The sequence below is a fragment of the Sciurus carolinensis genome, chromosome 4 (genome assembly GCF_902686445.1).
Source record: "Sciurus carolinensis chromosome 4, mSciCar1.2, whole genome shotgun sequence".
Classification (NCBI taxonomy): domain Eukaryota; kingdom Metazoa; phylum Chordata; class Mammalia; order Rodentia; family Sciuridae; genus Sciurus; species Sciurus carolinensis.
This window is the reverse complement of record NC_062216.1, coordinates 68,974,606-69,000,133: the sequence shown is the minus strand read 5'-3', so window position 1 is coordinate 69,000,133 and position 25,528 is coordinate 68,974,606. Positions and strand designations below refer to the sequence as shown.

Genomic DNA, 25,528 nt, shown 5'->3' with positions numbered 1-25,528 from the left:
TCATCCCTCTCTCAAAGGCTCTGTGTGTCCAGGCAAAGGAGACAATGGCACAAGGCACTGACATTAGGGGCCGGCCAAGATCAATGGGGTACCAGTCAGATTGCTGCTGCAATGATAGAGAAAAGCACAGACACCAGCTGGGGGTGGCAGCAGCTAGTTTGCAGGGCATTGAGAAGATACCCACTTGGGCAAGGAGGAGGGATGTATGTAGTTTTATAAAACAAAGGTAAGAAGCACATTCCCGGTGTGTTCTCTGAGTTAGCGTGTGTGTGTGAGAGATTACAAGGGGAGATGAATCATGGGGCTCAAAGGTAGGAGTAAGATTTAGAGTTGAGTAGAATGTCTCAGAGAGATTACCTCATGCACTATCCCATCTAATCTTATAATCCCAAACACAACATCCCTCACCAACAGATATGCTTAAATCCCAGCAGCTTACTACCTCCCAAGTAACCCATTTCTCTGCTGGATGACTCTGTTGGCAAGCTCTTTCTGGGTCTGCACCCAAATCTGATCCCCTGAGATCCCTGACCCATAGATTTGGCCTTCCATCCTACACAAGCTGGAAGAACATGATTATGGCCCCTCCCACAGACTTCATAAAAACAATTTCCTGACAAAATAAGCATCCCCAAATCCTTCATCCAATTCCCATGAGCGTAGTATCACCTTCCTCTAGAGGGACTCAGATTTGTCAATGTCCTAAACAGAATTAAGAAACCCTAATGCTACAGATATGGTATGAACTCTTGTGAGTCAGACCCCACATCCAGGACGGCATTGTTCTTGGCATGCTGGGGGTTCAGCCCAGGGGTGGAGTACTTGCTTAGCATGCATGATGCCCTGGGTTTCATCCCCACCACAGAAGAAGGAGGAGGAGGAGGAGGGAGAGGAGAAGGAGAAAAAGAAGGGAAAAAAACTCCTTAGAACCACTTGGTATGGTTAGCTTATATTTTCTTCCACTTGTTCTCATTTATTTATTCACCCAACATATATAAGCTGCCTATTATATGGCAAAGAATAAAATAGGTATAAGGGATACTGAGAAAAATGCCATATCATCTTTGTGCTAAAGGAGACAGCCAACTTAGAAAGATTAAAAAAAAAAAAAAAATTACAGGGAATTACATGCTGCTAATGGGGTCTTTTAGGAATTCTAACTGGAGGTACCACCCCAGTGGGGAAGGATGACTCCAGGAAAGGGAGATACATCAGGTAACTTAAAGCAATCAGGGCTCCTGACAACAGCCATGGTGAAGTAATGGGGGCTAGATATTCCCTCCCACCTTAAACAACTAAACTCATGCAGAAGGCATGAAACCACTGCAAAATTAGACCACAGGCAGCACAGTACTGTAATCCCTGAGAGTGCAAATAAGAGGTAAGTCCTACTAAAGGCAGCTCAGAGAGGAGGGCTCCAGGTGGAATCCAATGGTCTCGCCAAGAAGAGGAAACAGAAATTAGAGCTCACACAGCTAGAACTTTTACGGTAAAATGCCAGAAAAGGAGGAACTGTACAGAAAGAATTCAGAAAGACCTGCAGAAGAGTCCCGGAACACCTGGTTGATCTGCACAATTGTGGGGTGACACTCCACAAGACTGGGAAAAGAACCACTAAAAAGCAATCAACCAAATCGTCTTCAGAGCACACACAATTCCAGAAAGAGCTCACATCCCCCTATGAGAGTGAAGAGACCTCCAAGGGTGTAGGGTAGAGTGCTCAGAAGGGTGTTGCCTTAGTAGTGAGGCTCAATTAGCCCTAGACTATAAGTATGAAACTGATCCCAAGTCATTTAAATGCATGCTGGAATAAAGTCACATACTGTTTAAAGAAATATAACAAAACCCAATATCCATCAACATCAAATTCACAATGCCTGGCATCCAATCAAAAATTAGCAGGCATTCCAACAAGCAGAAAAATGGCCTATAACCAGAAGAAAAATCAGTCAGTAGAACACACCCCCAAAATGACAAAGATGATGAAACTAGCAGACAAGGATGAAAAACTAGGTGCTGTAAATATGCCCCATGTGCTCAAGAAGGAAGAAGAAAACCAAAACATGATAAGGAGAGAAAGAAAACACATCAGAAAGACTCAGATGGACTAAAGATGGGAAACACAATATTTGAAATGAAAAGATACTGGAGGGGTCTGCATTAGATTAGATACTGTAAAAGAAAACATCCATGTAAAATGTAACAATAGAAACTATCCAAAATGAAGTTCAGAAAGAAAGAAAACTGAAGAAAATTAACAGAGCTTCAGCAATCCATAGGATAATACCAAACAGTTTAATATCCATATAATTGGAGTTCTAATAGAGAAGTGGGAGTGGAAAAATACTTAAGGAAACAAGGGCTGGCTGGGTGTGGTGGCACACACCTGTGATCCCACCAATTTGGGAAGCTGAGGCAGGAGGATCCAAGTTCAAAGCCAGCCTCAGCAACTTAGCGAGGTCCTAAACAACTTAGCAGACCCCATCTCAAAATTTTTAAAAAGTCAGGTGCAGCGGTGCATGCCTGTAATGCAGCAGCTCAGGAGACTGAGGCAGGAGGATCTCGAATTCAAAGCCAGCCTCAGCAACTTAGCAAGGTGCCAAGCAACTCAGTGACACCCTGTCTCTAAATAAAATACAAAATAGGGCTGGGGATGTGGTTCCATGGTCAAGTGACCCTGAGTTCAGTTCCCAGTACCTAAAAATAAAAATAAAAAATTTAAAAGTGGGGCAGGGAGGATGTGACTCAGTGGTTATATGCTCCTGGATTCAATCCCCGGTGCTAAAAAAAAAAAAAAAGAGAGAAAGAGAGAGAGAGAGAAACAATGGCTGAACAAATTGTCACATTTGCTGAAACAATGCAAGATGGGGGAGGCATTTCAAGCAAGAGGGATCACAACCAGGACAATAGAAATGATAGCCTTTAGGAGAGAAAACGGAAGGGAGGGAGAATCACAAATAATTTGGCATCACAGAAACATGAAGGATGAGGTAGATCTAAGAGGGGAACAATGAGGCTGAACAGGAATAGACAGCAGCTCCAAGGAAGCTCTGCAAGCCTCAGTCCCTTGGCCTCACTGGTAAGTCAAGAGGTCACTTTGTCCTGCATAAGTCAAACAGTTTTTTTAAACCTAATTCAGACTTTGCTGTTATCCTAAGCAGAAGGATCCAGAGAACAGAAGAAACATTAAAGATCCAGCTGTGACCTCTGAGTTTTCAGGCTGCCCCTCCACCACCCATGGGGACAACCCAGCTATGATGGGTCCAAGGGTGGACCCCCAGGTGGAACAAAAATAGAAGTGACAGGTATATTTTACCCATTTCAGAAGGTTCTTCTCCCTGCAACCCCTGTGATGAGAACTCTTAAGCCTCACTTTGCAGATCTAATATCTAAGAAGTGACATGACTTGCCCAAGGCCAGTCAGGGTCCTGACTCCCATGGACTGCTCTTTCCACTGACTCTACTTGTTATAGTCCCGTGGTGCTCTGGCACTCCACACTGCTCTGAACAATGTCACTGTCTGTCTCTACAGGCCCACTCGAGCTCCTTAAGGACAGGCCCAGCATCAATGAGCTCCTGAATTGCCACCAAGTAGGTGCTCAATACAGTCCTCCTCAGTGTGCACTGAGCCAAAGGTAATTACCCACCTAACTCTGGGGAAGGAAGGAAGAAATGAGGTCTCTCTGAAGATTTGAGAACAGAACTGTCTCTAGTTGGTCCTCTGCCTGAGGACAGAGAAACAGTAAGAGACAGGCACAGAGATACCAAGACCAACCCACTAACTCTGCTCCAAGGTTGTTACCAGGCAACTCCCCAAGAGGCAAGGATGGGGGCAGGGGTGCCGACATTCCTCTGGACTCTAAATCCTGCTTCCCTTATCAGATTGGCCCTAAGCCAAGCACTGTGCTTACCACCCCCTCCTCCAGGCAGGCACAGGGGAGGAAGAGGAAATGAACTTGAACTTTCCTTCTCTCCCCTTCCCCCAACACAGTCTCCCTCCCTCAAGCCCCACCTTCACTCCAGAGTGGGTTGAGCAGCACTTCTTCCCAGAGGTTAAGAATGAGTAAATTCTTGGGCTATTCCTGGAGTCTCGATTTTTATCATCCTTCCATTCTGGTCAATTCTGAGAGGCTAGAGGTCAAGAATGCCAGAGAGAGCTGAGCCCGGCCCACCAAACCTAAAATAACCCACACGTGCCTCTCTCAAGTCCTCATGGATTTGGCCATCTTGAGTGCATGTTGTCTTTCAAAGTTGCCCACAGGTCCTGTGAAGTCCCCTCTCCCACAGGGAGCCAAGAGCTCTGAGGTACCCCTGGGGTTGCTGAGGAAGGTAGGAGCAGGTATGGGTGTGGCATAGGGATAGAGGAGATAGAATGCAGGTCAGGACTAGGATACCTGGCTCCAAGCTCCACTGCTCACCTGCCCAGAGATCCCAGGAAAACCAGCCTCAGTTTCCTCAGGTGTGAGACTTCCAAGCAGCTGCCTCCTCTTTTCTCAACTTCCTCTCCACCTCCTTTGAGAAAGAAGGCATAATTCTCCACTCCCAAAGCTGTGGACATTTTCATAAGGAGCTCCAGAGAGATCCCTGCCTCCTCCCCAGACACATTTCAAACCCTGTGATTATGAAGATGGATGGTGAAGTCAAGCAAGCACTGTGTCCTGCAGGGATGCAGTCAGGGACACGTTTCTTTTTAGATCACACGTGTAGTATTAATTCATTCACAAAATATCTGAGGAGTTGGAGGTGTAGCTCAGTGATGTGCACATGCTTAACACGCACCAGGCCCTGGGTTCAATCCCCAGAACCACACACACACACATACATACACACACACACACACACACACAGAGGAGTGTCCACTAGGTGCCAGGCAATGAGAAAATAGGAAAAGCATCAGAGAAGAGAAACTCAAGGCCTCTGCTCTTCAGAAGGAATAAAAAGAGACCCGAAGAGAGACTTAGGCAAGACATTAGAAATACTCCTGCCCCTCTTGGAAAGGAGCCTCTAGCTTAATAGGGAAGCTAATAAGTAAACGAACAGAAAATAGAACAGTGGTTACCACAGCCTGGGAAAGGTGGTTAACAGGCACAGGGTGCAGCCAGATAAGAGGAATAATTCCTAATGTTCTCTAGCATAACAGGATAATGGTTACAATGGTTAAATATTTCAGAATAGCTAATAGGATTTTGAATGTTCCAAAAACAAAGAAATGACAAAAGTCTAAGGTGACAGATGTGCCTATTTTCCTGATCTGATTACTATATATATTATAGACATTTTGAAGTGCTGTACTGTACCCCATAAATATGGAGAATTACTATGCATCAATTAAAAATAAAAAGAGAGGGGCTAAGAATGTAGCTCAGCCAGGTGCGGTGGTGCATGCCTGTAATCCCAGTGGCTCAGGAGGCTGAAGCAGGAGGATCATGAGTTCAAGTCAGCCTCAGCAACTTAATAAGGCACTAAGCAACTCAGTGAGATCCTGTCTCTAAATAAAATACAAAATAGGGCTGGAGATGTGGCTCAGTGGTCAATGGCCCCTGAGTCCAATCCCCAGAAACAAAAAAATATAATAATAATTAATTCAGTGGTAGAGCATGTGCTTAGTATACTCAGGGCCCTGGGGTTTTTAGAAGAAGGAAAGAAACTCTGGTGTCATCAGAAAATGTCAGTGAAGTTTGCAAAAGTCCTGAGCCCAGGAGTCAGCTCTGTTTGGCATCCTGGGGAGTGAGGAAGGTAGAGATGGTGGCAGGGTTTCAGAAACACCAGAGGCCACATATCAGTCTAGCCCCATGAAGGCCCATGAGCATTTCCTGGCAGTAACTGGCAAGTTCTGGAAGGAGGTGGGGGACCCCTGAGGCTACTTCACTGAAATTTTACAGAAGAAAAATATCTGGGAACTGGAGGCAATGCTGGGCAAGGTAAGGAAGGAAGCCAGGAGTCTGAATGACTCACCCCTTCTGTGAACCTCATCCCCAAAATGCCTTGAAACTCACTATCCTCTTCCTACCCTCATCCACGAATATGTATTGAGGGCTTCTCTGGGTGGGGCAATCTTCTAATAATGGGGATCTGCTAGATCCCTAGGCCATCCTCCCCAACAGACACTAATGTTTGGGTTAGGGTGGCATTAGGCAGCCTTCCCTGTTCATCTTCTATAGCTGACTCCCTCTTCACTGCCCTGAAGGTGCAGAGAGATGGACCAGACTTCATGTGTGAATTGGAGACTAGACCCTTCCTTTCTAATCTTCTTCCCACTAGCCCATTAGCCAGAATCAGAGCACAAGTTCAGTACAAATGATTTAAAGAGTACCTGTAGGCACTAAAGGAGATAGGTCATGCATGCTAGAGTCACCTTCCACCTCTTCTCTTGCCCAGAATCAGGGCTCATTACTCAAGAGCCATCAGTTAATGGGCAAACCCCACCCCTACCCAGCCAGATGCCATATGGGCCTAAGAAACCAGGCTGCCAGCCTGTCCCCCAGAACTGGGGACAATTCTGTGGCTTCCCAACTTGGTACAAGTGGGTTCTACATTAGTATTAGAATCCCAAAGGTGAGCACACAGCAGGAGTATTCACAGGGAAGACAATGTATATGATTCAGGTCCTCCAGCCCTAGACTCTGAATGCTTCTCACAGGCATCATGTTCACCTGCATATCAGGATGTGAGCTCCTCGGAAGAAGAAGCCCACCCTGCCTGATCTTTTCCAAACTGCAGTGTGCAAGCCAAGAGCAGGCTCAGAGCACCCACCAGTTCACCCGACCCTGGTATTTCTGGGAATAAATCTTACAAGGAAACAAGAGAACTAGATAAAACAAAAAGATAGTCAACAGCTGCAAACAGAAAGGTTGATGACTTATCTAATCCTGCATTTGGCTAAAACTCTCTTATAGCACCAAGTATTTCTAACTTCCCTCTCAGTTCACATAGGATGGTCCCTCTGGGAAAGCCACACCCATATTCCAGAGATGCTGCCTCTGCTGCAGTGTCCTTGAAAAACAGTCCTCAGAGCACAAGGCACAATCCAATGAGTAGCCTCAGGGGAGGACCATCCTTATCCTTATAGGGACATCCAAATTTGTTAAACGATTTTGACTTATTTAGATAAGCAGTGGGTAAGGTGGACAATGGAACTGGGTACCATCATATTTTATGTCCATTAAGATGTGACTTTTCTGGGCAGTGAAACTTCCCAGGTGGGTCAAAGCAGATACCACCGTTGAATTCTACATAGAGGGCTCTGTCTGTATGTACAGCAATTTTTACCCAAGTATTTGGGATTGAACCCAGGGGCATTTTATCACTGAGCTACATCCTCAGTCCTTTTTAGTTTTCATCTTGAGACGGGGTCTAAGTTGTCCAGGTTGCCTCAAACTCTCAATTCTCCTGCCTCAACCTCCTCAGTCACTAGAATTACAGGTGAGTAACACGATGTCCAACAATCTATAGCAATCTGATCCCTTCCTGCATGGTTTGCTGCCTTCAGAGTCCACTCCTGGGTACCAGAGATGCTATGGGAATAAATCTTACAAGGAAACAAGAGAACTAGATAAAACAAAAAGATAGTCAACAGCTGCAAACAGAAAGGTTGATGACTTATCTAATCCTGCATTTGGCTAAAACTCTCTTATAGCACCAAGTAACTGGGCCAAAAGCTGCCTCAGTCTTTAAGGAATCAAAGTGTTCAATAATTATTTGCTGATTAACAACACTATGTTCCTTGAGCGTGCTGAAGTTTGACCCATCCTCATAGCCATGGAGAACCAGTAATAATGGGGAAGTAGAACAGAGAAGTTAGAAATCAGAGAGGGCCTCCTGGGTCTCTGCTTATGAGGAGTTGACCTACTATCTGCCTCAAACTAGCAAACTCTCAGAGCAGGCTAAGGACCTCCATCCAGATTTTCCAATTGCTTGGCCAAAAGGAGTTGCTGAGGTTTCTGGTCTTGCCAGATTGCTCAAAGGTTTGCAGAGTCAGCTTTGCATGTTTCCATCAGCACTGAGCACTGTAAATATTAAGCCTATAAGCTGATTAGAGATCATTAACCCTGCAACAAGAGCACAATGCTGGCACCCCCAAGTCACCCAGATGCACCAGGGACATTCCTGAGTGTGGCACCAAGCCATGCTCCCTCCTGTTCCACAGCCTTCACCAATTCCTTTGCTGAGCTATATCAGGCCTCCCACATCGGGACTGTGGGGGAGGAGGTGGAGGAGGAGAATGGCCAAGAGGCTGTGCCATGGGGTGCAGAATGCTTTCACAGTGAACCTTACTGCCACAAAACATTTCTTTTCCAAAAGATGCTGAGAGGGAGCAGGGAGAAAATAAAACACTGCAGGGTTTGCAAATGTGAAAGCCCACTTTGCCTTTGTTCTAATTTGATGAATGCACAAACCACCAGGCAGATGACAGGCAAAAGAACACTCTTGTGCTGGGAGGGTGTTTTTCATCGGGTCCAGTGAGCAAGGTGGAGGGTTGGGGTGGGCTGCTTGATGAATAACCAGAGCTGGGGAGAATTCCCCACCAGCAGATCCATGACAGTATCCTCAAAACTGGGACTTAAGAATTTATTAATGCTCCATTGCTCACTCTTCCCTTGCTTCCTCCTGCCTCCTGGCCATTGGTGACATTTCAGAGAGGGAAGAGCTACCAAGTCAGGGCATGAAAAGAGAAAACTATAAAAATGAGCACCTTGCGGGAAGACAAAATGTCAAGTCCACCGTGAGTTGCCTGAGAAGGAAAAGATAACATCTCACAGACCTAGGTACTCTTATTTTACATGTGAGATTACTAGAAGATGTAAGGGAAGCCTGGAGCATAGTAGGTGCAGTATTTGTTGGCAAAACAATGAGTGAAATTCCAGCAGTGACCTGGACCTGGAGTGACCAGTTGGCTTTGTTAAAGGCCCACCATTTACAGATTCATATTTTTTTTAAATATTTTTAGTTGTAGATGGACACAATATCTTCATTTGTTTTTTTACATGGTGCTGAGAATCGAACCCAGTGCCTCACATGTGCTAAGCAAGTGCTCTACCACTGAGCTACAACCCCAGCCCACAGACTCACATTTTTTAGAAATGTCATGAAAATTAGCAAGGGGTACCAAGAAGCCAAGTTCTTGGTTTTTCGATTTCAGAGGGCAGGAAGATTCAAATAGATGGTTCAAGGAGTCCGAGGGCCGTAAACACTATTAGAAAGTCTAAGCCTCTGCTGGCACTAGCCCTGTACACACACAGCAAATCCACCTCAAACTGCACTTCTAACCAACATGAAAAGTAAGTGTCCTGGCTAGGCATGATAGCACACGCCTATAATCCCAGCAGCTCAGGAGGCTGAGGTAGGAGGATCGTAAGTTCAAAGCCAACCTCAACAACTGAGCAAGGTTCTGAGCAACTTAGCAAGCCCCTGTCTCAAAATAAAACATAGAAACGGCTGGGGATTGACACAGTGGTTAAGGGCACCTGGGTTCAATCCCTGGTATCAAAAAAAAAAAAAAAAAAAAATGCCCTGCCCTTGCCAAAGTCTGTGGTTGGCCTATCAGAGGCAAAGAGTAGGCTGGGAAGAAAGGGGGATTACTGTCTTCCAAAGACCTTTGAGGTCTATTCCCAAAGATTCCTGTTCTCTGACATCTGGACAAGAGAGAGGTTGCACATCCCTGCCCTCCCATCCCTGAACACACACTCTTGGATGTGGCATATGTGGCATGGCCATTCTGCCACCAGGGGTGCCGTCTCTCCCACCCCTGGAGCTCCACTAGTCCTGAGACTTGCTTTTACCAACAGTAGATGGATACTGTGTTTTGGAGGTTTCCAAGCCCAGATCTTACAAGAAGACTCCATTTTCTCGTGAAAGGTTAGTTTCCTTGACAGTGAAAAGTCACAACAGGGAAAGAAGCCTCCTGACTCTCTTGGATCATCCAGTCCCCGCAAAGCCACCAGATAACTGTCACCACATTAATGAGCTCAGGAGTGACCAGCTGAGCCCAGCCTGAAGATGAGCAAATGAAAGCCACAGCACAGCAGGCAAATGAAATTATGGGTCTGTGAATCCATTAAATTTGGGGGTGCTCTGTTGTGCTGCATAAATAATTGATTTTAAAAACCCATTCAGCAAGTCTAGGTGACCATTGAGAAGAATGGGGTCATTCTTATGTGGAAAGATGACTAAAGAAGTTGAAGAACAGTAAGTCCAATATGATTGATTCTATCTGCAGACATTGAGAAGATGACTAGGTGGGTGGCTAGATGCTAGTTTAGCATAAAAATATCTGAAATGAATAGAAACCAAAGTATTAACAGTGATTATCTCTGAAGGGCAGGATTATAGAAGATTTTCCTGTTCTATAATTTATGTAATATTTGAATATTAAAATGAGTTTTATTTTTGTAACAGAAAGATGCTTTTTAAAAAATTCATGTTTCCCAAAACATCCATTTTCATTACCCCTGCTCCCCACTGCCAGCCTCCTAAACCTGAGCTGCTCCAGGCAGCATTCAAGGTACCCCAGATCAAGGACCCCTCACTCTGTCTAGCCATACCTCTCTCTCCACCCAGACTTGTGCTCACCTCCCCCCAACCTCAACTTCAGATTTTCACCCCAAACTGCAACCATGCAAAGAGCCCCTTTCCTTTGTCTCCCCAGATCCCAGCCCTTCCTCCAGGCTCTGATCCATCTCCCCTGAGTTCTTCTACAGATCCTCAAAAACAATTCCACTGACCTTGACCTAGACTGAACAGTGGCCTGTGTTATTCTCCCTGCACTGCTGGTACAGACCACTCCTTACAGATACCCACTAACCAGCCACCGCCATGCCCAGCTTCTCTAACAGTGTCAGAGAGGCAGAGCCAAGCAGGGAGTTCCAAACCCTCTTCCCTCTCTGCCCTGCAAAGGCTGGACAGAGGTGAGGACCCCATCCCAACCTGGTCCTTCCTCCCCTTCCCCACCCATACCCAGCAGCAAGGCAGTGAGAGTCAGTGTGAATGGTTGTTAATTTCAAGTGACTCATGCCATGGCTGATGCTGTAAGCACTCTGCTTCCCCACCCGCTGGGTCCACATACTGCATCCACACATACATACATAATGGTCAAACAGATCCACACTCTGGCTTCAAACCTAATTGCCTTCCTGGGGGACACAACAGCTCTTCCTCACTCAGGTTCTTGCAATCTACACATCCAGTTTTTAAACAAAGCTGTTTAGAATCTCCCAGGATTAAGATGAGTGGAAAATTGCAAGCCCAGACCTCTACCTCATTTTCTCTAAAACAAAACATGTCACTCTGCATGCTCACACACCCAGAAACATACTCTGTTCAAATCCTGGCAGTCACCCTGCCCCTCAGAGCCCTCCTATATATATGGCTTGACCCAGAAGAGAGCTGGGGCTCACTGAGGCAGGATGTGCTCCCCCAGGCACCTCTCCCTCCAGGACTTATTGAGAGTTTAAGACTCCCAAGCCTCAGTCTCCATACTGTGACAGATAGCAAAGGGAGAAGCCATAGGCAGGGCTGCCAGGTGCTATGCCCACTAAGGGGCCTTCACATCACAGGTATAAACTGATCTACTGAGCAGGCACAGGTGGGTCTCTCTCAACTGAGTCCAAGAACAATGCGGGAGAACTCCCACCCACACAAACCCTTATAGGCATACCCCATCACACACACACTAAGACAGGGTACACATGTACTTGCCTACAAACAAGGTAGGTCACACCGAGTTCCAACCCTGCTCTGAGCATACTCCACAAGATCACTTTCCCTGCCATCTACTGTTCTCAGAGGCATTCTCCTTGACTTTGAACCTGACATGCTCCCCTCATTGGGAGTAGAAGAAGCACACACTGTGTGCTGCCAGCAACATGTGCACCCTACGATTGAGGGAAATGTACATGCAGGTGTACACACAGCCAGGGCCACGGCCCACCAGGGTTCTAGAAGGCTGTCCCAGGCAGAGATGGACATTGTTCTAGTTATACAATAATATATTTATTTTAATTTTTGTTTTTAACCTGAGGAAAGGTCATTTTTCAAATCTGCACAAAGGTGCTATGCAAGTTACTAAGGTCAAGGCCCGAAGAAGATCCTGCACCAAAGACCACAGGCCTCTCCAGAACTCTTACAATGACAGCCAAGCCATCCCAACAAGTGGGGGGATCCTAGGAGGCACCTATCAAGTTTCCTGCCCTTCAGAATGCTTGGGCTGTTTTTTACACCACCCTTTCCTGTAGGAATCACAAGATCAGACATTTTAACAAATGCTGAGAGTAGAGACAGTCACAAGACTCTTAGAAAGCAAGCAAGTATTCAAAGTATAATCCATTTCCAGCCATCTGCCACACAGGGGATGAGGTGGGGAAGAAAAGGCAGGAGGGGTGTGGTAATCTCCAAACTGCAGACAATATTAAACAAAGGATAGTCCCCCAAAGTCTACATTGGGTCCTAGAGTGTTGACTGAACCACTCAGGGTGTGACACTGACTTACAAGATCAACAGAAGAACTCCTCGTCCCCTTCCCACTCTCAGAAGCCCCAGGCTGGTTCCAGCTGAGTTTTTAGTTGCATGTTGGTCTAGCTGAACTACTTCCAGGCACTTTCTCTTTCATGATGCTGTGGATACAACCACAGTTGGAATTCGTAACCTACAGGGCTAGAGTCCAGCCATGGAGCCTTCTAACTTGTAACTGCACTGGCAGGGGCAGGAGGCAGAGAGTTCAAATGAAAGCCGCTGCACCAATGAGGCAAAGAGATGGTCACCTAGTGTAGCCATCTCTGTAAACAACCTCTGCACACCCCCCATCAGAAATCAGGGCGCCAGGTTTACTCATTAACCTCTTTCCTCTGCTATCCACCTCTAGACCAGCAGCAGAGAAGGCATTAGCAGGAGGAAGAGGAATTAGGACTGCAAGCCAAAATTCAGGCATGTTCTACCTCCAAAACAACCTACAGCAGAGCTAAAAAGGACCTTGGCCATGAATCATCTAACCTCCCATTTTCAGGTAAGGAAACAGGACTGAAGAAGGCAATTAATCTGCAAAGGTCACTTGCAGTGAGAGGAAGGAACAGAAACCAGGATGACAGCCTCCCTCCCCAGAGCTGGTCATGATTCCAGAGGTCCATAAGCATGACAAGAAATGGCAAAACCAAAGCCATGAGAGAGGATAAACTTCCTGTATGCAAAGTCCTTCACTCAGGTCTCTTTCATTCTAGCTTCAACACAGACTGCAGAACCAAGACAATCATCTGGCTAGAAATGGTGTGATGTCAGAGTCTGTCTGTCTCCACAAGGCCACACAGGCCTCCTGGGCTGCTCCCCACCAAGTTCTGTCTGGCAGGGCCCACCAGAAGCACGCCCCACAGGATATGTGATGAGGCAAGAGGTGCTGCATATGGACCACCGTTCTCTTGTCCTCAGGTCCCTCCTTCTCTGCCACCTGTCACCAGATTGTGTTTTCTTGGCCTAAGCCCATGTGCCTGACTACACAGCACAGTCCAACTATAGGTGGTGCCCCAAATCCCAGAGCTGTGAGAATGAAAGTGGACACTCATGTCCCAAGAGGGACAAAGACTCAAAATGGGAGCTCACACATTCCTGCACAGGCAGGCTCTTGGGAGGGCCTTGCAGAGGATTCCCTGGGGGATTGAGAAGAATGGCACAGATCTGTAGAAGGCCAGGCAGAACACCTGGGTTGGAATTCCTGCTCACCTAACACAGGAGAAACTGTAAAATGCAGGAGAATGACAGCTACCACAAAGGACTATGATGAAAGTGCAATGAGATTTAAATCAGAATTTAGTATAATTACACTAAGTTCATTGTGAACCTATGAAAGAATCTAAAAACTGGGGCTGATGATGACAAATATGAATAAGAACAAAGCATGGCGGGACAATAAGAAGTACAGGGCCACTCTTGGGCCACCAAATAATCCCTGCTGGAAGTTAGACAAGGGACTCTTGAGGCAAAATAAGCCACCAGTCAGTACCATTCAGTTCCCCTCTTTCTCCACCAACCACACTGCTGGGTTCACGAAGGTAAGAGATTTACAAATCACCCAGCAGGGAGAAGCCACAGGATAAAATGCACATAAATTAAAACATAAAAAGGCCCAGGTCTGTAAGCAGCTCCCCCAGAGAGCCTGAATCAGCACCATCCACACTGCCAGTAGCTTCTGCCTGCTAGCTCAGCAGGGGCCTCCATGCACAAGTGCTGGGAACAAAGACACGCCATCAGCAAGACCCCAGGAGCCTGGAGGAGCAGAGAGGGGGCACTCCTGCAGCAGCCAGCAAAGAGGAATGGAGACACACAGGACTGGCCGGGACTCCTGCAGCTTCGTTCCTGGCCTGCTGGTGAGAGGCCAAGCCACTCTGGCTCCCCAGCCTGCTGGGAGGAGACAGGAAGCAGGAAGTTACAAGCCTCTCCTGCTTCCCTAAGCTTCCTCCACACAATTGGGGTGGCCAAGAAAGAAAACTAAGAGTACTCTCAGCGGTCAATCAGAAAACAGCAGAGCTCCAAAGCCCAATTTAAAAATCTTATAAATTCCAAGTCAAGAGCAAGGGCAGAGGAACATCTAGAAAATGTCAGCATTTATTCTATCCTTCCCAAGCCACAGTTAAAGGGCAAGAAAGACTGACTTTAGTTTATAACACACAGACTTTCAGAGGCCCCAGCATACAATGGACCCAGGATGACACTGACCTCTTTTTTGTTGTATTTTCTGCAAACACCGTGGTCCCAGAATATTCCTGCAGGAAAATAAAAAATTTATCACCATTCTGCTATGAAGTCACTCTAGGGAGAATTCTGTCCAGCAATGACCACCCTTTGGGGCAACAGTCTCCCATAAGGACCCTATTGATTCAACAACTGGAAAAGGCCAAAAATGGCAAACAGATTCCAGCTGTGGTGCAATTCCACTCAGCTGGTGGTGGGTGCCTAAAGTATTACGAGCAGAACCCGAACCCTGGCTCAGCAGGAGAGACAGCTGTAATTGATTAGTGATGTCTGCTATGGACTGCTATGGGCAGTTAGAGAAGTAACAGTATCCATGTCACATATTTATTGTCCCTGGGCTAAGGGCATCTAATGATTTAACATTTTGACCACTCAAAAGAGATGCAAAGTTTAAAGATACCTAAAAGTGTATAACTTCCCTGAGACATAAGATTGATTAGCATATACTATGAGGCTGATAAAATGGAATGGGACACTGTATTATTTTCCTCCCTATCATGTCCAAAGCTACTCTTAGTGGCACAGTAGAAACTAGTACAAAATGACCATCAAGTGAGAGATAAAACTGCAGCAGAAGTTGGAAGGGCAGTTAACTTGGAGTGTGAGGATATATATACAGGAAACACTTGACTCTCCACAGAAACATGACTCTGGAGAAAGCCAGGCTGTGTGCAAATATTGCTGTGGATGCAAATATGGGATTCTGGAAGGTACAAGTCTTGTTTCTTGAGGTCAGGGGTCCACACTGTGCCTAGTGTGTGCCTCTCAGCAGTGAGTACAGTGAGAACGTAAGAGGATCCACAATCTGGAGGGACTCAGAATCTAGTTGGAGAAATGATACCCCCTAGAAACTGCAAACAGCATCATATTTTTCACAATCACCCAGCTCAGAAGCAGCTTCAATGCTTCTTTGTGGCCTCATCTGATCAATTCATAAATGGTCTTGGTCCTATTTCCAAAATGCCTCAGGGTCATTCTTCCTCACCATTCTTCATGACTACCCAACCACACTCCCCACCAAGATTTCCCCTCTTCTCACATCCCTGTCTCCCACTCCTTAAGCCCAGGCCTGCTTCTGTAACTCAAAACCAGCTCAGGTCCCAGGGTACCCCAAGGTTGACTAGTCCAATGCCTGCATGTGGTGGGCACTCAATTTCTCTTGAATGAATGGAGGAAGAAATGAAATTCTTTGGCTGGACATTTGAAGTCACTCAGTCTACCTGTCTAGTCTTTTCTCCAATGGCTTCCCTCCACACATTCCACACAATGGCCCCACTGGGCTACTCATACACCCAACCACATTCTCAGTGCCTATCCTCAGGCTGATCCTTCCTCCCTCTGTCTGAACTCAAGCCTCCTTTCAATACTGGCAACCACTACAACCTGTTGCATAAAGCACGCCTTCTCAGTTAGGGCCACTGATACACATTTGAACCCACTTAACAGTCTTCTCTCAGAAGTCACTCACTTGTACTTTGAACTGTCATTTTCAAACCCCTTTCCTAACACCCTTACTGGATTACACACCCCATGAAGACAAGGGTTTTTTTTTTCTTTTTTATTTTTGTATCATCAGAACTTTGAGCAGAGTGAGGGTGTGCTAACGCACACCTATAATCTCAGTTACTCAGGAGGCTGAGGCTGGAAAATCACAAGTTCAAGGCCATCCTGGGCAACTTAGAGAGACTCTGTCTCAAAACAGAAATTAAAAAGGATTGGGGACATGTTTGTAATTCCAGAGACCCAGGAGGCTGAGGCAGGAGGATTGCAATTTCTAGGCTAGCCTTGGCAACTCAACAAGGCCCTCAGTCACTGAGCAAGACACTCACTGGAAACAAAACAAAACAAAAAGGACTGGGAATGTAGTTCAATCAGAGGTAGAGCATGCCTGGGTTCAATAACCAGTATGGGGGGGAGGGGAAGCTTAGCACAGACTCTCGTACATAACACACATGCTAAGCATTTGATAAATTCACTCAAGAATCACCCAAGGCAAAGTCTGAAAGCCAAGAATCAGGCAAAGGCAGAAAATGTCATAGAATTTCCACAGAAAAAGAGGCTCATTTGGGATGGATGGTCAGGGAAGGTTCCCTGAAAGAAATTATACATGCACAGAACCTTGAAGGACAGGAAGAAGGTATGGGAAAAGCATTCTAGGAAAGTGAAAGAGTATGAACTATGGTACAAAAAAGGAAAGAATGAAGTATGTTTGGAAGATCAGTCTGGCTAGACCCTGGGGCTTCCTAGAAGGAGAAGAGTGGGAGATGAGGCTAGATAGGCAGGCTGGGGCTGGAGAAGGATGCTGACTGCCAGGCGAAGGCATCTGGACCAGATCCATTCCCCCTTAGTCAGTGGGGATGACGACCACAGCAAGCCTGGGGCTCAATGGGAAAAGAAAAGAAGTCTTGTCCTCTCTTGTTCCAAGCATATTAGTCGAGTCTCCCCAGCTAGGTTATAAATAACAGCCTCCATTTACTGCACACCTGCTGCATATGAGGCCCTAAGCTACGTGCTTCACATACATTATCTCATTGCTCCTGCCCACAGTCCTGAGAACTTGGTATTGTTATCCTCACTTTGTAAGCTGGAAGCTGAGGCCAAAAGAGGTGATGGTCTGTGCCCAAGGCCTTACCTACTCACACGTTGACTTCACAGTCCTGGCATGGAGGTTACAAAGCCAGGATGCAGGAGGGCACTCCTGTCAGCTAGCCAGGGCCCAAGGGCTACCCACTGATGCTGACTGCCTCTCTACAACTCTCTTTATTAACCACTCATGGGCAGTACATATTAAGCACATAGTGGGATCTTAATAAGCACACCACACTGAACTTAGAATGGTGGTTGCCAGGGCCTTGGAGGACCAGGAAACTGGGAATTGTTATTTAATGGATAGAGTTTCAGTTTTGCAAGATGAAAAGTTCTGGAGATCTGTTGTGCAATAATATGCTACTGAACTGTATACATCAGAGCCCTTAAAAAAAAATTAGATTGGCTGGTGTGGTGGCACAGGCCTGTAATACAGTGACTTGGGAGGCTGACACGTGGATCACAAGTTCAAGGCCAGCTTCAGCAACAGCAAGACCCTAAGCAACTTATTAAAACCTTGCTTCAAAATTTAAAAAAAGGTGGGGGGCTGGTGATGTGGCTCAATGGGTTCAATCCCCAGTACCCCCCCAAAAAAAAAGGTTAAGATGGTACATTTCACATTGTGTTTTTTGCCACAATTAAAAACCTCACATAAATAAAACACTTAATAATTGTTTAGCTGACTGCTAATATCATACTATTAATTATGTGATTCTGGAAGAGACCCTAGAAACATTTTAACTCAATATCTCTCCAAATCAAAGAGTTGGAAAGGGGAGATAGCTTGTCCAAGGTTGCACAAATAGGTGGTGTTAGAGCTAAGACAAGGCTCAATGTAAATAGGGAAGAAAGGCACATGGCATGAGGGGTCAGAAGCCATGGGCTCAAGCTTTGCCTCTCTCTTAATGAGTCTTATGACCTTAGAGAAGATGTTTATTCCTGCTAAGTCTCATTTTTCTAACCTATAAAGAGGCAACTAAAATAACACACACTTCACAAGGAAATGTATGAATTGAAATGTATGAATTAAATACAGCTAATGTGCAGTGAATATATTGGTCAACTATAAATGACTTTATAAATACTCATTATTCTTTTTTAATTTAATTTTTTAACTAAATGGACCTTTATTTATTTATTTATATGTGGTTCTGAGAATTGAGCCCAGTGCCTCACACATGCTAGGCAAGTGCTCTAGCACTGAGCCACAACCCCAGTCCTATAAATGACATTTTTAAAACATTACATTTTTTATGTGACTCAAGCATAGTTTTGTTTATTTTTTACTTATTTTTTTGGTCCTGGGTATGGAACCAGGGTGTTTAGCCACTGATCCACATCTCCAGTTCTTTTTATTTTTTATTTTGAGACGAGTTCTTGCTAAGTTGCTTAAAGCCTCACTAGGTTGCTGGGGCTGGCCTTGAACTTGCCGTCCTCCTGCTTCAGTTTCCTGAATACTCATTATTCTTATTAATATGAAATCTCTGTTCACAGATTTAAAGAGCTCTACCAGAAGATTAAAACCTGATTAAGTCAAACAAACAAAAACCCCATTCCATTCTGGAACACTCTCAACTGTCCATGGCCTTGTACATAGCAGGCCTTCCATGAGTGAGAGTAAAAGTGAATTATACCTCAGTTTCTATGCACCTCAATCCGCTTCCCTCTCTTACTCCCAACCTACAGCCCAGCTATATCAGCCACGGTAGGATCAGGCTGAGGGTAGGAAGCTGGGGTGATTGTCTGTCTCTCTGGCTGCATTCCTCAGCTAAATATAAATGATTTGTCCAGTCCACTGTTTGAAATTATGCATAATCCCTCTCCTCCCCTCCCCATTCCTCATGATGGCAAGCTGACTTGCAAATCTTTATAGCAGTATATACATACAAAAGCTTCACTCCAGCTATTTTTAGTAAAGAAAAGGGAGATGTCAGGTACACGTGAGTCCTAGTCTAGGAAAGCTTCCTGGAGGAGGAAATGCCTGAGTGGTCCCAGAGAAGGGGACAGCTGCAGGTCAGAAAGGCGAGGTTACATCAAATCAAGAATGTTGGTTCCTTGAACCCAGCCTGGGAACCTGCTGCTTTCTTATCCCGTTTTGCGGGGCATGAGGAGGAAAGGTCAATCCCACATTACCTCAAGGCTGTCAACTTCCCTAGACTCTTCCCTAGGCATTTGGGGAAAGAGGCAGGAAAGAGTGACCAACACCTTTTTGAAAGACAGAAATCCCAAATTCTAGTTCCAAGATGCACTATTACAAATACTGTTCTCATAAGCTAGTTGCTTGTTTGGATTTTTTTTTTTTTTTTTTAAACCACAAGAAAGTTTTTAAAAGTCCCAAACTTGAGTGCACAGATGGGTTGCATCCCGGACCTAGGGACGTGCCAAAGCCCTGTCACTCTGAGTGCTGATCCGCCAGCAGTGGCCCAAGAAGTGGTTGGGGATACCCAGGGAGCTGCAAGCAGTATCCCAACACTGCCCAAAAGGTCCTGGTCCTCTCTATGTGCCCTGTATGAACACTGTCAAGCCGGTCTACTGGGCCCTTGACAGCTCCGACGGGTCTCCCTTTCTGACGTATCCTACGAACCTCCCATCCCTCCCGTGGGCTTCCGTTGTCCACTCTCCCGCAGCCCCATACCCGAAAGGTCTTCTTCCCAGTCTCTCCCCTGGCAGACGCCGGTCGGCTGAGTGACTGGGCTCGGCACGCACCTTCCCGCCCCCCTCTCGCGGCGCCTGCCCCATTCCTCCTCCTTTCGTCCCACTGCCGCCCTGCCCACACCGCCTCCCCAGAGTACCGCCTCCCCGGGGCGCCCCCAGCCGCGTCCCCCCTCTCGGGACTGGGTGGGAGGCTTGCCTGACTAACCGAGCAGCAGCCCGACCCCCCGCAACTTTGCGCCTCTGGAGCCCCGCACCGCCACCCGGCCGCACTCACCGCGCTTGCCGGAATGTGGGCTCCCAGCTCCGCTCGCTCTCCCGCACCGCCGCCGCCGCCAGCGGAAACGGGGGGCGGGGCCGGGGTGGGGGCGGGGCCTGGCCGGGAACGCCGAGGCCGCGGGCGGGGCGGGGCGGGGCCAGCGAGGGGCCGGAGCCCGGTTCGGGGGAGCGCGCGTGGGAATAGCGCGCGGCGCGAGCCAGAAGCCGCTGCTCGAGCTAGTCGGAGGGCGCGGCGGAAAGCGCTGAGCAGAGAGCCACCACAGGAGCCCACTCCACCACCCCGGCCGGGTCCCCAGCCTTAGACCTGGAGGGAGGCCAGTCCCGCCTGGGCGCTTCCCTCTGCGGAGAAGACTCCCTCCGCATCCCACCACCCGGATTCCCCGACCGGCCGCTCCCCGAGGTGTTACTACGGCGCCTCCCGCGCCGGGATCGGGCCTGGCCGCGCCCTTCCGCGGGTTGGGGAGAGGGAGGGCAGGGCCTACTAGGTGGCGCTCCTGGGCTCCGCGCCCACACAACACCCCAAGGCCGCCTGGGCCAGGGGCTCAACTTTCCCGCTCGTGCCAGGCTGTCTGGCCTCACCACCCCCACCCCACACCGAAGAAATCCTTCCCTGGTATTTCGGGCGCAGTATTTGAGGTGTTGACAACGCGGGTGTGTATTAGATACTGCCCCGAGATACCCTGTTGGAGAAGCCGCTGCCTCCCCAGAAGCTAGAGGCCTCCAAGTGTTGGTAAAGGGCACTGTGTGCCGGGAGGGGCCGCAGTGAAGCTGGAGAAACTCAAGTTTGACATCTAGGGCCTCACGCTTCCTATTGGCTTTCCCAGGCCTGCATTCCTGAAGCCAGAAGGCCTAAATTTGCACCAAAATGACCACTAAAATCGTCCTCTCTCATCATTATTGTCATTGAAAATCTAATCTGTGCTTCCCACTTTCATTGGGTGTGATTTGAAACAATTTTTTTTTTTTTAAGAGACGAAGTCAAACTATGTTTTCCAGCCTGGTCTTGAGCTCTGGGCTCAAGTGATATTCCCACCTCAGCCTCCCAAGTAGAGACTACAGGCATGCCCCACATTGTCCACTTGAGACAAACCTTTAAAGCCTGGCTATAATCGCTAGGGTCCCCCTTTGCTTTCTCCTAATTACACTGGCAGTTTCCACTAACCTACTCAGTTCCCCTCCACAACAGTCTTGTTTCTGTCTGTTAGACTCAACCCTTAATCTGTCCCCTTCTGATTCCTCTTTTCCACCAAAAGAAATATTCCTACTTCCTTTGAAACTTTGTCACCTCATATCCAGCATAAAACCTTACAGGCTAACCCCACATTGCCAACTTTGCCCACCTTACAAAGAGGAAGCTGGCACAGACAGAAAAGAAGAGTTGCTACTGATGTCTACCAGTGAGTGATCTAACTGTTAAAACAGTGGAGGCAGCCTGGAAGGGAGCAGACATGGGTCTGTAAAGACAGACAGCTGTCCAAATCCTGGCTCTACCTTTTATAGTTACAGGCTGTGACAGCTCTAGGCCTCAGTCTCCTCACTTGTGAAATGGAGCATAGTAATAGCAAACCTGCAGGATTGATGGGCTGACCAAGATGATAGAGGCAACAGCACAGTACTTGATGCGCAGTGGATGCTCAAAAAAAAAAAAAAAAAAAAAAAAAAAGCTAGCTTCCTTCTGCCCTTTAGAGGAAGATAAACAGATCTGAAATAATGGAATGATGGTGTCTTAAGAGGTGGAAGGATCTTTAAAAGATTCCCCAAGAGCAGTCACCCAGAGATGGAAGACTCAGTACCTACATGGTCTGATGGCTGCAGGATAAACCTGTGGGGAAAAAAAGCCATAAAGGATAAGAGATTATTCAGAATAAAGAGGACAAGGTGACTGATAGTCTATGAGGCAGACACATGCTATTCAGGTCCACTGGGGACAAAACTCAAACTTGCCAATGAAACAAGACTCTTTTAGAAAAAGAACTCCCAAAAGCACAAAATCACAATTTACTGGGCCAGGCTTCTGAGAAATGTTGAGTTCCCATTTTGCAGATCCTAAAAAAATTCTGAAGGATAGCCATATATTAAGTTGGATATAGGAAAGGTGACTATATCCGGATTCTTGGGCCACAACCCATTTACTCCTCTTGTCCTGGTATAGTTATAAATAGTCCCCCTTTTGCTTTCAAAATATAGTGGTTTGGACAATAAATTATATGCCACTTTAACTATGACCATAGACAATACCCCAAAGGGTTCCTTCCAGCCCTGGATGCCAGCAACTGTACTGGAATTTCTGGATCCCCAAGGATTTTGAAATATATTATGTCAGTTTATCCCCTTGAAATCACCAAATCAAATCAAAAATGATAAAAGGCAAAAAGTACATTTTCAGCCAGCCACCCTGTCAAGCTTGAGAGACAGTGGCTGCTGAATGGTGACACCTAGTGAGAAGAGTTGGAACTGCCAGGAGCTTGGGTTTCAGGGAACATTTCACTTTCCACTGCAGATTTCCAGTTGACTTGCAAACCACAGAGCAACATCTAACACCTACCAAGTACTTACATGCCAGGCAGAGTTCTGAGCATTGTCATGCTTTAATTCATTGATCCTCACAACTCCGTGAGGTAGGTACAGTCCTCATTCCACCAGTATACAAATAGGAAATTGAGGCTCAGGAGGACTAGGTTAATTTCTCTTGTGTCACTTAGGCACTAGATAGCTAAGCTATTATTCCAGGTTGTCTGGCCTGCACACTTAACTGCTACTCTATTCCGTGTTTAGTGATGTGCAAAGTTACTTTAGAGGTTATCTTGTACCTAGAGTGACTTCCACCAACCCTCTTGACATGGGGAAGAGGCAAAGGTAGATGGAGAAGTAGAATCTACTAGAAGTTCTACTCCCATGTCTACTCCCAGTAAAGAAGAGACAGTTTCAACATCTGTGAAAAACATGACATTAAAACAGACAAGAAAATGTAAACCATCCATTAAATGCACAGTGAATCTGGTGTGTGTGTGCGCGCATGCGCGCGCGCGCTTGCGCACGTGTGTGTGTGTGTGTGTGTGTGTGTGTGTGTGTGTGTGTGTTTTGCTGGGGATGGAACCCATGCCTCATATATGCTAGGCAAGTGCTCTTCTCCTGAGTTACACTCCCAGCCCAGTATTGCTATTTTTAATTGCTAAATCTGGTAACTCTACCTTGTTATTGATTGTTGCTGGAAAGTATGGACTAAATCGAAGACAGGCAAACTTTGTCAGTAAAAGGCCTGATATTAGCCAGGTGTGGTAGCATGGGCCTATAATCCCAACTACTTGGAAGGTTGAGGCAGGAGGATGGCAAATTTGAGGTCAGCCTGGGAAACCTAGTGAGACCCTATCTCAAAATAAAATTTAAATACTGGGACCGTAGCTCTGAGGTAGAGTGACCCTGGTTTTGTGGTTTGGCACCACAAAAAAATAAATTTTAAAAAATAAGGCTAAGGGTTGCGGGTATAGCTCAGTTGGTAGAATGCTTGCCTCACAAGCACAAGGCCCTGGGTTCAATCCCCAGTACTGCAGGAAAAAAAAAAAAAGTCAAATAATAAATATTTCAGACTTCTCTGACCCAACTACTCAAATCTGCCATGGGAGCAAAAGATAGTCATAGCAATACAAATATGAATAAGTATGACTGTGTTCCAATAAAACTTTATTTACAAAAAACAAGCATCAGATCACAGTTTGCCAAGCTCTGAACCAGAGGAGTGTGTTTTCAAGTTGGAGCCTGCAGAACTCCTGGCTATCTTCAGATGCGTTGTGGGGGTGAGGGTGGCCTGGATCCAAGTTTGCAAGTGCAAAACACAAAGAGAGACTGATCAAAAGCATTGAGCATAATGAATACCAGTGATTCTCTGAGTGGGTGTATGCAGGTGCACATGTGTGTGACCCAAGATGAGTCAGTGCCTTCAGAAAGCATGCACCTCTAGAGTGGGGTTTGAAGCTGCCTAGGTTTTGCACTGTCTTGGTCAGACCTGTCTGAAGAAATGCAGATTCTATGTCTGGGATTGCTGGTGGTCAGCATGTACTCTGTAAAGATGGAGATGCACATTGTGAAATCAAACAGAAAACACAGAGGCCAAGGAAAGCAGAACACCCTTGAAGAAAGCCTTCGGCTAAGGCAAAGCTGTTGGCATTCCTCCACCTGTGCAGAAACACGTGGTAACTATCTGAGTGTCTCTGTATGTGTGCACACATGCCTGGACACACATCCACTTTCTGAACATGTAGGGAGCAACTGAGGAATTTACATTGTTGGTTGGAATCAATAAATGTAACAGGAATAGCCAAATCAGCTATATGGGTATCAACTTTCTTATTGATCTTAGAATATTCCTATATGCTTATCAAGGGCAATTCCTTGCTTTAAATCACACTGTATACTCTGCCCTGTGAATCAAAACCACATATTAAAGGACTGACCAGTTAAAAAAGCAGGGAACCCAAACATGAACTTGCCACAGCATAGAACTTGCCTCTGGACCAGAGGAGTTGTGGGGAACACCATGCAAGACAAGGAAAAAGAATCCCACAGATAATTGAGTATACCAGGCCAGGTTAAATATTTTGACATGTAAAACAAGTAATCAGTAAGTGTTTCAAGTAAAAAAAGTGACATTATCCAATTCACATTTTGAACTTAGTGCTCTGGCTGTAGTGTAGAGAACAAATCAGAGGGTTCAGGGGTTAAAAAATTGGATGCAGGAGACTTTAGAGTAAGCTGGCATGAGATGACATCAGCTTGACCATGGTGAAGAAGGACCCTCTGGACAGACCTGAGAGATTTTAAAGGTGAAATTTACATATCGACAATAGATATTAGGGACTAGGAGAAAGAAGATGTCAAGAACGACTCAGGTTTCTGCTCAGTCTAAGAAGACAGCTGGTCATTCACTGAGCTAGGAAACAGTGATAGAGGACTAGATTTTAAGAGGACAATGGTGAGTTCAAGAAACATGAGAGCTAATAAACGTCCACCTGATACAGTAAATTGAAGGTCAGTGGGGATCTTGGCAAAAGTCATTTCTTTGATATGATGAGGTGGAAGTGGTGTTAGAAAGAGTTGGAAAGGTTACTTCAACTGAGAAATGGAGATGATGAAACAATTCTTTGAAGAAAATTGGCTAAACCCTACATGGTGGCATGAGCCTACAGTCCCAGATACCTGGGAGGCTGAGTCTGGGCAACATAGTAAGACCTTATCTCAAAAAAGAAAAGAAGAGAAGGGAAGGGAATAAAATTGGCTGTAG

The 25,528-nt window shown here is 46.3% G+C and overlaps 1 protein-coding gene and 1 non-coding gene across 3 annotated transcripts in view; one reads left to right on the top strand and one right to left on the bottom strand.

The window, feature by feature from the left end:
- The window catches only part of Tspan9 (tetraspanin 9), a 195,719-nt gene extending 175,381 nt beyond the window's left edge, over window positions 1-20,338 (bottom strand). Inside the window, exons 1-2 of one of the 2 annotated variants that reach the window (XM_047549879.1) lie at window positions 20,249-20,338; window positions 14,698-14,744 (exon numbers count right to left, since the gene is read on the bottom strand). The gene's annotated coding sequence lies outside the window, so the exon portion shown is untranslated. The remainder of the gene's footprint in view (window positions 1-14,697; window positions 14,745-20,248) is intronic. The other variant, XM_047549880.1, reaches the window with a different exon arrangement.
- A 3,389-nt stretch (window positions 20,339-23,727) lies between these two features.
- Trnav-cac (transfer RNA valine (anticodon CAC)) lies at window positions 23,728-23,801 on the top strand. Its single transcript has one exon. It is a non-coding gene; the product is annotated as a tRNA-Val (tRNA).
- The last annotated feature ends 1,727 nt before the right edge of the window (window positions 23,802-25,528 follow it).